The sequence below is a fragment of the Choloepus didactylus genome, chromosome 2, assembly GCF_015220235.1.
Source record: "Choloepus didactylus isolate mChoDid1 chromosome 2, mChoDid1.pri, whole genome shotgun sequence".
Lineage (NCBI taxonomy): Eukaryota > Metazoa > Chordata > Mammalia > Pilosa > Megalonychidae > Choloepus > Choloepus didactylus.
The window spans coordinates 90,860,838-90,878,782 of NC_051308.1; the positions used below are offsets into that span (position 1 = coordinate 90,860,838).

Below are 17,945 nucleotides of genomic sequence, written 5' to 3' on the forward strand. Positions count from 1 at the left end.
AGTTCTGTGCTTATGAAGTAAGGATTATTTCAGGGTTAAACAAAATAATGATAAATGTCAGCTGAGATGACTCTGCCCTTTTCTTATTCAGGGACTGGTGAAATTTTGAACATGGATAAAGGAGTTTGCTCAGTCACAAACTTCACCCTCACCTAAATAATGCTGGTGATTTTTTTTTTCAGCCGTCAAATAGCAGAAACCTTGGGGAAAAGGGTATGTGGTTTTAATTTTATGTGGAAAGTCATTGTGTATCAGTGAGGGGCTTTAGGTTGATTCTGGGAATTGATGGAATTACTTTTTGGAAATTTCATGTAGATGGTAATAACAATAAAGAACTGACTTTACTGAGTGTTTCTATGTGGCAGACATTATTGGAAGTGGACATGAATCCATTCAATTATAATCCCTGTTTGAAAATAAGGAAGCTGAGGCACAGCAGGTAGAAGCCTTTTAAGTGGTGGAATGGGGATTCAAACTAAAGCAGTCTGGCTCTGTGCCTGCCCTCTTTACTATGATGATCAGCAATATAACCTAAACAAAGGAACAAACCAGACAATGACAGATGACACCAGCTCTTTATTCAAAGGTTATCAACCAGTCCATGGAGTTTGCATGGCTTTGACTTCCTTCTGATTTTACCTTTTCCTCCTTTTTTTTTTTTTTTTTTTTTTGTTGTTGTTGTTGTTGCACAGCCCTTTGCTAGAAGGCAGCAGGGAAAGGGGCGGACAGGAAAACTCAAATGCATTCATTTCCAGGGATCATCAGTCATTCTAGTAAATGTCAAGTGAGGAAAACGATCACAACCCAGGGCTTCTGGAAACGTCTGGATTCTAGTTATTTGTGTCATCCTTCCCAGTATACCAGAATTACCTCTAATACCCTGAACAATTGATACATTGTAGTGTTTGGAAACCCTGCCAGTTCTTATGCCCTTACTTTTCTCCTACTTCACTTTGAATCATTCCAATAAGCACTTGACTGGCATTTGACCATGAAGAGTGGTTTCTCACTACAGTATTTTCTTAGTTATAAGAATCTATCAGTTGAAAGATGCATTATGTTTTTAATACAGCTTACTTTTTGGAGGGGAGTTGGTGGGAGGGTGCACCAACCACATCACAGAGATACACTCTGATTGTAAGACATCTTGATTATACAAATGTTAAAATATGAGAAAAAAGTGTTTTAGGATTGAAAAAATATAGTATTTTATTATTTTACTTCTGTCTTCCAATAAGGATTAAACCTTGTTAAAGTAGCATTTTGCAAAGGTTCTTCTTATGTGGTCTGCCCTCTCTGGGTATCAGAATTTTGATTACAGTTGTCAGCTGGAGTTCAGCCTGGTTCAGATATCTATTTTTAACAATAGCTGAAGGAGTTCCTTTTTTTAAACACTAGAAAAGTATCATTTAAGAAAAGGGAATTGACTCATGGGAAGAAAGGATCTGAGTTTCCTTCTTTTTAGGAAGGGGCTGGCTTCGGGGTTGCCCCCCAATGGGCAGAGATTCCTATCTGAGGCAGCAGGGCTGGAAATGTCAAAAGAGGTGAGTCACGTCTGAGATCATCAGGGAAAGCTAGACATTCACATTCTAGAAATAAATTCAAGTACCGAGACTCCGGTAGGTTCATCATAAAAATGGTCCCAGTTCTCTACCTCTCTTCCTGTCCATGCCATTATAAGGTGACTTTGCAGCTCCCCTCATCCAGATGTCGAGTCTGCTTCCCTACCCTTGAGTCTGGGCTGGCCTTGGGACTTCGTTTGGTCAATAGAATGTGGTGGAAATGATCTACCATTTCCAAGCTTAGTCCTCAAGAGGTCTTTGTGCTTCTGCTCTTCCTCTGGAGACCCCTGCCTCTGCCATACAAAAAAAAAAAAAAAAAAAAGGTAGGGGCTAGCCGAATGGTTGATGAGAGACATGTGTTCCAGCCCCCCCTATGCTCCACCAGCAGCCAGCTACGTGCCTGGCATGTGAGTGAGGCCATGCCCACTGACCCACCAATGGACTGTAGATACATGAGCCAGCCCAGCCAAGAGCAGCCAAGCCTGGCCCAGAAAAGCCAAACAGCCCAGGCGACTCAGAGACGCAGGATCAGTAACAAACAGTGCTGATTTTAATCCACTACGGTTTTGAGTGGTTTGTCTGATCGATACAATGCTCAAAGGCAGGCTTGAAATTAAGGCACAGATACAACGGTTTAGATTCAGACAGAGACTAGGTTTGGAGCAACAACTTTTTAGGAACAAAAGATAGGCTTTGAGGTCCGTTGCTGAGAATGGCTTTGAGTTGTCATGAATTACCTTTGTGAAATGGTGGATTCTTAAATTGCTTAGATTCTGACAGGAGGGACAGAGGTCTGGTAGGTCAAATGAGAACTAGAGAAGAAACCAAAATTGTTTTGTTCATGGGAGTATCCCTAGCCATGGCATCCTTAGTTCAGTTTCTGGCCCATAGGAGGCACTAAATAAATATAAGTTGACTAAATTAATAAATAAATCCTCCCTCCGGCAGAAGATTCATTCATTTACCCTTTCAACACATTTTATATTGAGCACTACATATGGGTGTAGACGTTCGTTAAGTGAGCAGATGTAGGGATGGGATTCTGTGGAAGTTTTGAAAATTCCACACTTAACAGAGAAGCAGAATGTATATAAAACATTTACTAAACATTTATCCTAAGCATGTGCACATGTACAACAAATTGTAATGTGTTCTGTATTTACTTCCAGTCTCTCCTATCCAAGGACTGTGTGAATGACCCAGCTGGGTGTGGAGTTTCTTCTCCTTCCTTCATCTGCTTCTGCATTCTCTGTTGACCGTTTGTGTAAATTATTAGTCTGAGTTGGAGGGAATGCTTTCTTTTTTTTTTTTTACCTTTACTTAGCACCATTTAATGTAAGTATTAAAGAACAACTCTTTTTGTTAACTCAAAATAGGAAACATCATAGTCTCTTAAGAGCAAGACATTTAATACATTCACAGATTTCAAATAAAAACATATATTATTCATGCTACAAGTTTTCAATCTTCCTTGGACAACACACACAAAAAACACAGTACTCAAACTGCATGTTTTAACAAGAGGAACATGAAAATCTCATTTTGACACAAAGACAGGTTAAAAAAAAAGCCCAAAATTGAACTAATCCACTACCAGCAGACTTCCTTAAATTCCCCACCCTACCCCACTCTGGAACCTATACAGCTGCCTTCTTTACCAACACATGAAACTCTCTGCTTCCACATTTCTTCTTCCCTACCCAACATTTCAGCCCCCAGAGGTGTGTCATGGAATGAGAACTACTTCAATATGCTTAAAAACAAAAAACAAAAACAAACAAACTAACAAACAAAAAAACACAACTTATTTGGTGAGTGTTGAAAGGGAGGGAAAAAGATTAGGTAAAACTTAAAACAAAGTGTTCTGGGAAAACTTGAGGAGTTTGTTTCATTCCCTTTACTCTGATTTCAGAGCATAGGAATTATGCCTATAGGTAATACTCTATTAATTATAAAAGGAAGACTGTACTAAGGTTTATTAAGAGCTTACAATAACATGGAAAAATATTTAAGTTATGAAGTTAAATGAAAAAGAATACAAAACTATGTACAGTATGATCTCAGTTATTGAAAAACCAGCCAACCAAAGTATGCCCTAAAAAAAGGCTGTAAGAAAATAATTTGAAATGTTAATAGTGGTTGTATTTAAGTAATAGGTCTACAGTGATCTTTTTTCTTCCTTTTATTTTTCTATCTTTCCCACATTTTTCTCCACCAGGGGATTTAAAAAAAAAAAAAAATATTAGTTACAAAAAAGAAAGTTTGATGGAAGTATTGAATTTGAGTTAATGAATTTAAGTCCGGCCTATAAGAGAGGCCTTGCACATTTATAAAACTATAGATGATTCCAGCCTATCCCATGAATGCACTGTGTTAGGAGTAACTTGCCAGAGGTTAGAGTGCTTCAACTAAGTGTAAAGTGTCACCAGAGCCTGCCTGATGAAAAATGCTGGAACTAAATGGAAATGTCATGGTTTTACAAAAAGGAAGAGAAATAAAAAACTCGGTAAAAATTTATTTACAATACAGTAGCTCCTTAACATTGGAATTAAACATGAGGACTGATATGCAGATGTCACTTAACCAAAAAAAAAAAAAAAAAAAGCTATTATCACAATAACTACAGAAAACTAGTCCCAGTTTAGAAACAGAAATAAAACAATACTGTCCAATAGTGGACAGAGAAAAGCACAAAGTTTAGAAAATTATAAAAAGTGGTTTCTATAAAAATGGTTCCCTTTCAAACATTTGTTTACTGTACATATGTTAAGTCCAAAAAAAAAAAAAAAAGCAATACTTCCAAATACTTTCTACCAAAGCATCCACTGGTTTGTTCATTCAACCAACACTGACAGTAGGCTCATAAAATGCGAGGCACTGGGGTCTTAAGATGAAAAAGGCTTGTCCCTGCCTCAAGGATGTCTGTCTTCCCAAAGCGGTGAGGCAGACACATGTCCAACCAAAATACAGGACAAAAAAGCAGATGTCACTGCTTTCTTTATAATTAAGAATGTGCTGCAATTCTCATTGAATTACTTACACACTTTCCTGACCTACCAGGAGACAAAAATGCAACTATTTTCTCTTTATAAATACTTCTAAAAAAGGCAGGCATTAAATTCATTTTGTGATATCTGCCCCTCAACATCACAATACCTAGTGAAGTCAGTTAGCTTTCTTTTAAGCAATGGAGCACACTATACTCCAAGAATGAGACAACTTGAAACCAAGAATAAGTGACCAGTCCCATATCTAGATCAAGACTAATGAGTACCATCAAAAGGTGAGTCTCAGGAATACAAACTTTACTTAAAATGTTCAGTCTCTTCTTCCATCCGCTGATTTTCAGTATGTTCCTGTGTCAGCCGCTCCAGATCTTTCCTCACGTTTGGGTGATCTTGTAGATCTTCATAGAGTGATCTGCCGATGTCCAGTCTCCTGTAATTCTCAGGCTTGACCAGGCTTCGGACAACCTGGAGGCATCGCTCTTTCAAGGTATACACTGGGAGTGTGATGTTGGCAAAAATCGGCTGTCCATCAACACCGAGAGACGGCACAAATAATTCGGTTTGGTTAACCAGAAGCCCATCGTATGTCCCTGCATCTCTGAAGAGCCACAGGTGACCGCGGTAGCTGTGGATGCGGCCCGTGCCCGGAGGCAGCGTCGGGTAGGGCTGCGGCTCCCCGCATGGGCAGCACGACGCGGGGACTGCGGTTGCAGATGACCTGGGACGCGCGCGCGAGTTCACCGAGCGCAGCACCGGCCGCGGCCGCCCGGCCTCCTTCTCTTCCTCGGCGCCCGGCTCCTCCCGGCCGGACTCCTCAGGGCCGGACTCTTCTGCGCCCGACTCCTCGGCGCCCGCTTCGGCCTCGTCCACGTTCCCCGCCTTCCGGGGCATTCCTTCAGGGAGCCTAGACAAGCAGGGTCTTGTCGCCTCGGGAGTCGCCAGCCTAATGAGGGAGTGCTTTCCGAAATAGCTATTTAAGAGTGATTGTAGGTAGTTTTACAGTTACCTAAAATTCAGACTCTACCTGCAGAGTCCCCCTCAACAGGAATCCTGAGCTCTGATGGCTGCAAAATCCTGAGCATCCTGGAAAGAAGGAAGGTTTGTTTTCTTTCCAAATACGCTGCAAAATGTGAGTCGCATCTGTTTATTACAATGTGTCCATTTTTGGGGGTGCTGCAACCTTTCCTCATGGGATGGGAGGGGTTAGAACCTGCTTCAGCATAGGTTTCCAGAGTTCAAGCTGAAAAAAAGGCTACCCTCTTTTACAGAAGCTGTCAATGCTTAATATTCCCTGGATGTTCTTATCAGACATTTTCTCCGTGTAGTCCTTTGATATTCCACCAGGAAACCATTTCTTGTATGCAATCATGTAGACCAATGGTTCTCAAATCCAATCTATCCACAGGGGCCAGTCTATAAAGTTATCACTGACCATAGCAAAGTGAGAGAAGAAATAGTACAATGCCATGTGTGTATGTGCATATTCGTGTGTGCACGTGTGTCTCTTCAGACTTTCATGGGGAGAATTATCTTTCATTCTGAGATTATGTCTTTCATACTTTTTTTGGCATTAGAAGTATATTTTGTAAACTGATGATAGGCAGTAAGCTTTTTTTAATGTTCTTATTTCAAAAATAAAAGGTTGACAATGCTGTTGTTGCTGCCTAGGAATTTTTAAAATTTACCTGGGCCATGGTTTACAAGGCTGTACTAGGCAATGTGAAGAAATACAAGAAAGGACAATTCCTTGATTTCCAAGAGTAAACAACTCCTTTAGGCAAATTAGACATTCAGGCAAGATAGCTGCCTCAAAATTAACTTCCAAGCTGTGTTTGATAAGTGGACTATGTCATGATAGGTGAGTAAATTAATACACTTATTACAGTCAAGAAAAATTTAACCACTCTGAGTCAAAGAAAGTTTGACCAAGCATTCAGAAGAAACAAACTTTCTATTAGTGAGCCTGGATTTCATTTAGGTTCCTATGTTTGTTCTTTTTATTATTATCTAAAATAATGTTTTATTTTGAAGTACTTTCAAACTAACAGGATAGTTAGAAAAATAATACAAACTCCACACAGAGAACTCGAATATACCCAGATACCCCAGGTCCTCAATATTAACATTTTTCCACATTGGCCATATTCCTTCCTCCCACCCTCCCTTCCTTCCTTCCTTCCTTCCTTCCTTCCTCTCCCTCTCTCTTTTATCTATCTATCTATCTATCTATCTATCTTTCTATCTATCTATCCACTTTCTGAATACTTGAGGGTAAGTTTTATACTTCTTGCTCCTTGAACACAATACTGCCATGTAAACTTCTTAAAAATAGGATATTGACTTAAGTAAACCACCTTAAGTTCAAGAGATTTAATATTGATATAAAGATGACAGTCTATATTCCAATATTTTCATATGTCCCAATAATGTCCTTTTCAGTCTTTTCTCATCCAGGATCACATATTAAATTTAATTGTCATTCTCCCCCTCCCCTCAGCTTTTAGAAGAATATCTATTTATTTGAGAGGGTAGTTATTTATTTATGCATGTAGATATTAGTACAATTGTGGGTTTACAGAAAAATCATGCAGAAAGTACAGAGTTCCCATATATATCTCCTCACACACAGTTTTCCTTATTATTAACATTTTGCATTGGCGTGGTAACTTTGTTACAATTGATGAAACAACTCTATTATAATTATGTTATTAACTGTAGTCCATAGTTTACATTAGGGTTCATTCTTTGTGTTGTACAGCTCTATGGGCTTCTAAAACTATTATTCTGGTAACATATCTACAACCTAAAATTGTCTCTTTGGTTGTTCTTTCTTATATTTTTAAATTGTGGGAACATATATACAACATAAACTTTCCCATCTCAACCTCTCTCAAACATACCACTCAGTGGGATTAACCACATTCACAATGTCGTGGTACCCTCACCAACTTCCATTATTAAAACTTCCCATCTTCCCAAACAGAAATCCTACACCCATTATGTATTAACTACCCATTTCTACTGACTCTGCCCCTGGCAACCTGTATTCTACTGTCTGTCTTTATGAGCTTGCACAGTCTCTGATATTGTCTCTGTAGTTACCATGGGACTTAAATTTAATATCCTAAATCCATGACAATCTTGTTTGCTTTGATACCAACTTCACTTCAATAGTATACACAAACTATGTTCCTATTCCCCTTTGTCTCCTACCTTTATGAGTTTCTTGTCACAGATTATATGTTTATACATTACGAATCCAAAACCAATGATTTATCATTACATTTTATGCATTTGCCTTTTACATACTATAGGAAGTAAGAAGTGACAAACCCAAAATACTGGCATCTGTATTTGCCCATTTACATTACCCTCACTGGAGATCTTTATTTCTTATTGTGGCTTCTGTCTATTATCTATTGTTCTTTTCCTTCAACCTGCAAAACCCTCTTTAGTATCTCTTGTGGGACCAGTCTACTGGTGTTTTCTCAGCTTTTGTATATCTGGGGATGTCTTAATCTCTCTCTCATTTTTGAAAGATGGTTTCTTCAGATATGTTGTCCATTCAATCAAAAGGTTCCACCCAAACAAGATTGGGTTAAAAGATCATGGCTTTTCTGGGGTTCATAACAGTTTCAAACTGGCACACCTGGTGACAGTAATACCCAGTAATGACCTTATCAAAGTACTAAGCACCTTTTATCCAAACCACTTTAACAATTTATTTCAAATGGGTGAGGCAAGGAGAAGAAACATAGCACAGAATTGTATAATTATACAGTTGGAAACAAATTCATAGATAACCTAACCCAGCCCTTTCATTTAACCAAAGAGGAAATGGAGACCCAAAGTCATTAAAGTACCTGCCCAAAGAACCAGAGCCAGGTACTGATACATTTTTTTTTTCATCCAAATATTAGACCATATATTTACTTAAAAGTTTTAAGGATCTGATGTTTAGTATCCTCAGCATTCCTTGAAGGAAAATGTCTTCCTTTATTTATTTATTTATTTATTTATTCATTTATTTATTTATATTAATAATAAATTTTATTTTGAAATAAGTTCAATCTTACAGGAACAGTTGTAAAAACAGTACAACCCCCCTACATAGAATTCCATCATACCCTGACCCCCCTCCCCTGATATCCTGATCCATCAACTTTAAGATCCTGTCACACCACTGTCTCTTTCTTTCCCTCCCTCTCTCCCTCTCTCCCTCCCTCCGTAACACCCGTCATCTATTGCTCTATCTTCTGAACATATGGGAGCAAGCTGCACATATCTTTGAACAGGCAATATAATTCACATATACCTTTCCCATGGACAAGAACATTATTTTATGCAATCTCATTAAACGCAGCTAAGAAGTTCAAGAAATTCAACATTGATATAAAGCTTACATTCTATATTTCCTTTTTTTTTTTTCTTGTGTCCCAGCTGTGTCCCTTTGAGCCTCCTCTCTTCCGGCCTCAGATCCCGTCCAGGATCATTCTTGGCATTTAATTGTCGTCTATTTAGACTGTCTTATTTTTTTTTTTCAATTTTGGAAAGATATATATAGCCTAAATCTTCCTATTCCACCCCTCCCTAGCATTCCCTTAGTGGGATTAATCACATTTAGAATGTTGCAATGCTATCCATTTCTAGAAGTTTCCCTTCACCCCAAACCAAAACCCCTACTCTCATTTCTTAACTCCCCATTGCCCCTTCCCCCACTTCTTGGAACCCCTACTCTACTTTTCATCTCTTTGGTCATATTCTTTGATACTTTCTTTGTGTTTACCACGGGGCTTAAATTTAACCTCTTAAGTCTATAACAATCTTGTTTTTCTTTGAAACCAACTTAACTTCAATAGGACATGTAAACTGTGTTCCTACACTCCCCCATCCCCCCACCTTTATGTAGTTCTTGTCAAGAATTACATATTTTACACTGAGTCCAAAACCACCGATTTATCATTACAGTTTATGTATTTTAGATCCTGTAGGAAGTAAATAGTGGAATTATAAATCAACCATACGGTAGTATTGGTCTTTATATCTACCAAGTGATCTTTACTGGAAATCTTTATTTCTTCATGTGGTTTCAGTCAATTGTTTAGTGTCCCTTCCTTTCAGCCTGCTTAGGACTGATCTACTGGTGATGAAGTTCCTCAGCTTTTGATTGTCCGGGAATGTTTTTATCTCCCCCTCATTTTTATCTTTCAGGTGTTTGTGAATTCTCCAAGTCTCTGATGGTTATTGACTTCTATTTGTATTCCATTGTGGGCAGAGAATGTTCTTTGAACAAATTCATTTTTATATTTTTTATTTTATTGAGGCTTGTTTTTATGTCCCCGCATACAGTCCATTCTGGAGAAAGATCCGTGATCACTAGTGAAGAACATGTGTCCCAGTGACCTGGGATGTAATATTTTATATATGTCTGTTAAAAGTCTCTATATCTCTCTTTCATTTCTTTGTTTCTCTGTCGGTAGGGCTTGCTTTAGTATCTGAAGTAGGGCAGGTCTTTTATTAGCAAACTCTCTCCGCATTTGTTTGTCTGTGAAAAATTTAAGCTCTCCCTCAAATTTGAAGGAGAGTTTTGCTGGATAAAGTATTCTTGGTTGGAAATTTTCCTCTCTCAGAATTTTAAATATGTCATGCCACTGCCTTCTCGCCTCCATGGTGGCCGCTGAGTAGTCATTACTTAGTCTTATGTTGTTTCCTTTGTATGTGGTGAATTGCTTTTCTCTTGCTGCTTTCAGAACTTGCTCCTTCTCTTCAGTATTTGACAGTCTGATCAGAATATGTCTTGGAGTGGGTTTGTTTGAATTTATTCTATTTGGAGTTCGCTGGGAATTTATGCTTTGTGTATTTATATTGTGTAGAAAGTTTGGGAAGTTTTCCCCCAAAATTTCTTTGAATACTCTTTCTAGACCTTTACCCTTCTCTTCCCCTTCTGGGACACCAATGAGTCTTAAATTTGGACGTTTTATTTTATCTGTCATATCCCTGAGATCCATTTCGATTTTTTCAATTGTTTTCCCCATTCTTTCTTTTGTTCTTTCATTTTCTGTTCTGTGCTCCTCAAGGAGGTTGAGTTGTTGTTCAGCTTCCTCTAATCTTGTATTATGAGTATCCAGAGTCTTTTTAATTTGGCCTACGGTTTCTTTAATTTCCATAAGATCTTTTATTTTTTTATTACTCTTGCAATATCTTCTTTATGCTCTTCTAGGGTCTTTTTTATGTCTTTCATATTCTGTGCCATGCTCTTCTTCAAGTCTTTTATATCCCGTGCCATGCTCTCTTTGCCTGTCTGTAGTTCTTTGATTAATTCTGCCAGGAACTGCGTGTCTTCAGATTTTTGGATTTGAGTGTTTGGGTTCGGGTTCTCCATGTTGTCTGGTTTTATCATATGCTTTAAGATTTTCTGTTGTTTTTGGCCTCTTGGCATTTGCTTTACTTGATCTTTAATTTGTTAGAATTACAGTTTGGTGACATACACTTTCTTGAACTAACCAGCAGATGGCGTCCATGAGTCACTTATTCCCCTCAAGTCAGTTCTCCCCAACTTTGTGTTATGTGGGGATCTGATTCTTTTGGGGTCCAATTGATGCACTTAATTTGGGTGTGTTGTCGGTGCTGTCTGCCCTCAATGAGGGACATGTGCCTGAGTGGTTAGGGAGGAAGGGCAGGTTTAACAATCAAACCTCCCAGGTGTTCCCAGAGATTTAAGGCTGTTCTCTGCCACTGACACAAAAGTCCTTGGTATTGGCGTAGGCTCCCTGGGATTTCCAAGTGGTTCCCCCCTCCCTGCTGTGCTTTTCCAGGACCTCTGTTGAGGGGGGGAGGGCCGTGCCACGTCACACGTGAGCACCGGCCTCCAGGGAAGCCCTGGGCCGCTGGGCTGTGTAGGGGCATTCCCAGCCCACTTCAAAGATGGTTGAATGGGACGTGTTACTTCCCCCTTTCTGCACAGCTCCGCTCTCCCAGCTCCGGGACACTCAGCCGTGGGTGTATTCAAGGCCACTGTCCACGGCCGATATTGTGTCGTGTGAGTGGTGCTGCAGGAAAGACTCCCTGTCAGGCTGGGTTTCTTGTCTCGGTTCTGTGCTGTGTGTTCGGCCCCAGGCAGGAGCAGCCCCACCCGCTGGGGTGATGGCCGCGAGGCTGGGCCTCTCGGCTCGGCTCTGCGCTGCATGCTCGGCCCCGGGCAGGAGCAGCCCCACACACTGGGGTGATGGCCGCGAGGCTGGGTTTCTCCCCTTTGTTACCCTGGACCCGAGACAATCTGCAGTGGGTGTGGGAAGGGGTATCCTCCACCCCAGACACTGAGGCGTTAGTCCAGACCGCTCCCGTCTTATCTGCAGCTGTTCCCGGGCTTCTCTCTTTAAAAAAAAAAAAAATGCCAGCCCAGCGTCTCCCTCCACTGCAGTGTGGCCGACGGATCAGCCTACTCACTCACTCGTTTCAGAATGCAGACTCCTGGTTTCACCAAACGCACGTTCCCTGTGGCTTTAGCAGAACTTGTCCAGCTGGTGCTACTTTGGAAGTGGTGTTCTGGGTCCTTTCTGGTTTTTTATCTAGTGTTTTCCACGGAGGTGTTTTTTTCTCTGTCTCACCTAGTCTCCATCTTAGGTTCCTCTGATACATTTTTAAACACATCTATGTCTGTACTCAAAGAACTTAATTATCTAGGATGAGAGGTAAAACTCCATTTAGTCATCCATTTTTTGAGCACGTAGGATAAGGTGAGGGAAGCCAAGTGAAACAAGACAGCTATAGTCCCTGCCCTCAAGGAGCTTATATTCTTGTGGAAGTGACACAGATCAGAAACTAGGTAATTAAAAATAGTGTATTATACTAAGATCAATACATGGTGTTGTGAGGAGACAAGACATAAACAGGAGATAGCTATTAGTACTCTAGGCACTTTACATATATAAACTCATTCTCATAATAACCCTGTGAGGCAGGTACTATGAGCATCCCTATTTTACAGGTAAAGAAACTGTGGCATAGAGAGGTTGAACTGTTAGTGGCAGAACTGTGATTTGAACTCAGAGTACATGTGTGACTGTAGAGTACATACTCTGCATCACTTCCACCACTGCATATTCAAACAGAAATAGAGTGAAGTGGATAAAGTTGAAGGATCATTCATATAGGATGATTTGGCTGAGAACAGAATTTCTGGATATTTATTTTACGTTTTATTCCCTATAAATAACCTTCAAATACTTGTGAAATTTAAACTTGTGAGAGTGCGTGTATGTGCATGCATACAGACCTATGCCCAAGTATGGGTAGGGTTGAACTCTCACGAATCTCCTTATAAAGTGATCCATACAGTGAGGTTCAGTGGCTTTCTTCTTTTGAACATTATCTCTCTCTCTCCATCCATCCATTCATTCATCCATCATCCTTCTACCCTTGCATTCTTCCGTCTATCCATCCATTCTATTTTCTTTCTACATGGAATCTTCTGACTTCTACCTACCCTATGAGGGGTTATTTTGATTTTATTTCTGTTGTTTTTTTAAATTTCTTTCCTCAGGTTGTCAGGTTCTGCTTTCTTACTGCTGCAGGCTCTCTTGTCTTGCTAGGGGAGGTGAAACCCCTCTCCACTTTTCTCCTTTTAAAACTTTAGCATTAATTGTGCTCCCTATGACAGATGATATAGTATGGGAGAGCAACAAAAGCTTTCCTCAACAGTGGCTAATCAATCAGAGATATAAATCTACTTTTTCTGGAAGGGACAGGCACCATTATTTAAGACTGAACTCAGATATTCATTTGTGTGTGTGTGTGTGTGTGTGTATGCATGTGTGTATTATGTATTCTTACAGAGATATTTATGCCTCCTATGTTATATCACTGAAAGATAAAGCCTATCTAATTTCTGATTTCAGTACTTCAACACTCTTCTGTATCTCTGCATTGTTCTATTAATATTTAGTCTCTTTTCCTGCTTCATTCCTGTTGAAATGCAAGAAATATCCTCACTCCTTCCAAGGCCAGCTCCTTTGTATTCATTTTCTATTGCTGCCATGGCAAGTTACCACAAACTTAATGGCTTAAACAACACAAATATACCATCTTTCCTGACTTCTTAAAATCAAGGTGTCAAAAGGACTGTGTTTCTTTCTGGATGCTCTAGGGAAACATCTGTTTCCTTGCTCATTTGGTTGTTGGCAGAATTCAGTTCCTTGTGGCTGTTGGCCTGAGATCCCTGCTTCCTTACTGCCTTCCAGCAAAGGCTGATCCCTGTTTCTAGAGGTCACCCACATTCACTGGCCTGTGGCCTCCTTCTTCCATCTTCAAAGCCAGCAATGGCGAATTGAGTTCCTCTCACACATCATCGTTCCTGCCTCTTCTTCCATCTTATCTTCTGTGACCCACTTCTGACTTCCTTTTCCATGACCAAGAACTCGTATGGTTAGATTGAGCCCACCCAGATAATCTGGGATCATCTTGCCATCTCATAGTCCTTAGCCTTAATCTCATCTGCAAAGTCCCTTTGCCATGTAAAGTAACATATTCCCAGGTTCTGGGATTAGGGTGTTGATACTTTGGAGGTTATTATTCCATCTATCACACCTTCTTGCTGTGCTCTTGCTCCTCTTCCATATCCTTTTATCCTTGCCTCCTTTATTTCCTACCATCCCTTCCTTGCTCCCCTTTCCTTTCTTACTCTCATTCTATCCTTCTGGAAGCAAAGATTTTTGACCGTCTACTGTGTGACAGGCACTGGCAATGAAAAATTGAATTAGTCACAGCCTTTGCTCTCAGACAGCTTACAGTTTAAGGGGAGACATTCATTTCAATTGAAAGCAAAAAAAAAAAAAAAAAAAAAAAAACAAGACAAGGCATCAGATGCTGTTTCTCATATATCTAATCTCTTTAACCTCTTCCTCTCACATACTAAATTCTTCCCATCAGAAAAAAAAAAAAAAAATACTGACAATTGAATTAAAGGGATTCTCCACAATAGCCAAAGTTTCCCAAAACACCCTGCATCTAACAGATAACAGTATATATACAGTTTTTAAAAATTTTATCTTAAGGCTGTATAAATGTACCATGAATTACAGTATAGTCTGATAATACTTCCAATGGCTCTTAAATAAGGAATGGGTGAATTTCCTCAGCCAGAGATAGAAATGTTTCTGCCCTGTCCAGATTTCTTTCTCCTTTCTTCATTTGTTTCTGTAATTTGTTCAGGAAACAATTTCCCCCTCCTCACTCTCCAAACAAACAATCTCACCTTGATACTATTTTCCCCTAAAGCTAAGCATCTTTTCCATCTCAGCCAAACTTCTCAACTCAGTTTATTCTAACAAATACAGAGTCACTACACATGACATACTCTTTTGATACTGGAGATACAAAGATGAAAGAGTCAGTCCCTGTTCTCGAAAGCAAAATCCATTTTTGTTGTGTTGATGGACTTAACATCTGTGCCAGTTTGGATGTATTATTTCCCCCCAAAATGCCATTATCTTTGATGCAATCTTGTGGGGGCAGATGTATTGGTGTTCATTAGGTTGGAACCTTATGATTGAGTGTTTCCATGGAGATGTGACCCACCAACTAGGAGTGACACCTTTGATTAGGGTATGACCTCTTGATTGAATGTTTCTTTGGAGGTGTGGCTCCACCCATTCAGCGTGGATCATTATTAGATCATTGGAGTACTTTAAAAAGAGCCACACAGGCCCAGACGCTGCTGCAGCCAAGAGAGGAATGTCCTGGGAGAAAGCCATTTTGAAACCAGAACTCCAGAGCAGACGCCAGCCACGTGCCTTCCCAGCCATTGGCCATCCTCCAGTGAACGTACCCGATTGCTGACGTGTTACCTTAGACACTTATGGCCTTAAGACGGTAACTGTGTAACCAAATAAACCCCCTCTATAAAAGCTAATCCATTTTTGGTGTTTGGCATTCTGTCAGCATTAGCAAACTGGAACACCATTCATTCATATTTTGCTATTTTGCCTTTGCTATTTTCATCGCCCTAAGCCAGAGTTTCCCAATCTGTGTGCCTAGAGTATGCTACAGAGTGCTGAGATATTTCTTCCCCCAGTCTTTGGGCAGCCTGGTAGAACCCTGGACTCCCTTTATTCCAGTGTTCCATGCTTATCCAAGCATTCGATTCAGTTATTTAAACATCCATCTCCTCTTCTGGATGGCCTAAGACATGGCAAAGCTGTCTCGTCATCTTTGCATCCTCCACAGCACTTAGTAGGCCCCCAACAGTTGTTTGCTGCATTGAACTGATGTTGTTGAATTGTTGTGGCCTTTTACGCAGCAGCAAGATGACGATTATTAAAGTCTACCGAGGCAGTGTTCCAGGGGTAGTCTCCCTCTCCCAAGGGCTCCTGCATCCTTCCTTCTGGTCAGTGCTTGTCAGGACTTCTGCAGACAGGCCTGAAAGAAAAGAGCTGTCTTACAGTGGGGCAGAACAGTTCCCTAGAAATCTGTTTGCAATCTAGTTCTTTGCCCCGTCTGCCTCCCATTGCCTCCCTCCAGAGAAGGCCCTTATTTAAGATCTCTTTTCTCTTCATTAGCAGCGTTTGTTAAGTATTCCCCAGCTGCAGCTTGCTGTGGTCCTTTCTGGCTTCCACTGTTTGTTTATTTCCCTGTCAGCCTTTTTCCCTGGCTGGAGTTGTAAATACAGTGAGCGACTGTCAGCTCAGGGTCCTGTGCAGCGAACCTGCTGCGTGAGGGCACCAAGGGTTCATGCTCGCCCTCAAAGTCTGCTCTGGGCGCCGGCTCAAGCTGTCCAGAAGGTTCTGCTCCTGGCCACGCAAATGGAACTTAATGGACAGAAGCATCACGTGATACGCTGTCTCCACCCCTGCCCCCATCGCCCCTTCTGCTCCTATTCTTGCCACCATGACCCCCTAATCTTAGGTGGGACAGAAGGGACATGCGCTTGCCTGGAGCATAGAGTGAAAAGTGACATTGAAGCTTTCATGCGTTATATTCTTCCATGTCTAATTCTTTTCTTCCCTCTTGAAGAAATTGGAGCTGTGCTTGGTATATTGTGCAGCCACTCCAAATTCCTAAGCAAAAGTGGCCTTGCTTGTTGGTTATGGAGGAAGAGAGAAAGACAACTTTGAAGCAAGGCCAGGAATATGGGGCTTTGTCTTTTCCCCTTCACCATCTCGTACAGCCAATGCTTGCACTGTGGTCTGTTTTTGACCCAGAGCAGGTTATCCTTCTCCCCCATGCCCATGACCCTGCTTCACCTTTCTCCTGCTTGCAACCAGGTAATCTTCTCTCTTTCCCATCTCCACTTTCTGTCACCCCCTTTTGCACTCTGCCTCTCTGAATTCTCGAGAGCGACCGGCCCCTTGGAGGCAGTTTCAGTGAGCAAGCTGTCGACGGGAAGCCACACAGGCAGTGCCACCCTGCTCTGGTCTGCGGTGCCTCCCCCAACTCTGCGTGGCAGTGCGCATCATCTGTCAGCTTGCCCCCTCCCCTCCCTGCGGCTCCCTCCCCCTTTCCCTGCCGCTGGCTCTTTCCCTTTTCAAGAGATGCAAAGCCGGGAGAAGAGCAGAAGGGGAGCAGCATGCTGCAGCAGTTCTTCTAGGGGCGCCCTGGCGCGGTGGGCTGCCCCTGCGCCCCCCTCTCCCATGCACCAGGCAGTGACTGACTCGGTCACTCAGGGGCTCACCGAGCCATGCCCAGCTGCGGCCCATGCCAGCTGCATCTTCCCTGCTGTGCTGCCCACCACCAGGCAGGTAAGAGAGAGCAGCTCCTTCTAGAAGGGCCTGCCTGGGGTCCCGAACGGGCCAGTCCGAGCCACAGGTCTTGCTGGGAGGTGAAGGACACCTCGGGGTAGAAAAACACACTGCCTTCCAGTGGTAATTTCCGTTTATTTTCTAACACAGCTCCTCGGAGCAGGTAAATCCTGTCACCCCTGCCAGGAGCAAGGGCGCAGGAACGTGCCCATCCTTCCTAATTGGTGAACTCTAAGCTGCAAATACCTTTTCTGTTTCCCCCTCCTCCTCTACCCCAACTCCCCAGGTCCCCTGAAACCTGCTTTCTGGTAGAGCAAGATGCTGTTTCTTCCCTCGGATCCCTTCACGGGGCACTAAAAATATTATAGGCAGATATCTGGACTATGACATCATCTCTTCGTGTTTCGTTTCATTCATATTTTTCTTTTTGTTGCTGTTGTTTTAAACAGGTCACCTGCAAAGCAGCTTGGCTGCACACAGCATCTGTTTTGCTTCCAGTTGGCAGGGGTGTCTCCAGCGTTGCTGGTGACTAACATGGGTGATACATTCCAATGCAGAATGACTCGTGAGCACTGTGAGTTGAAGTGAGATAAAAATACCCTGGAGGTCACCAGTTTCTAAGCAGGGAGTTGAGGGCACAG

At 41.5% G+C, this 17,945-nt stretch overlaps 1 pseudogene; it reads right to left on the reverse strand.

Annotated features, from left to right (window-relative positions):
• Positions 1-4,167: 4,167 nt before the first annotated feature.
• LOC119516561 lies at positions 4,168-5,461 on the reverse strand (annotated as a pseudogene).
• Between the last annotated feature and the right edge of the window lie 12,484 nt (positions 5,462-17,945).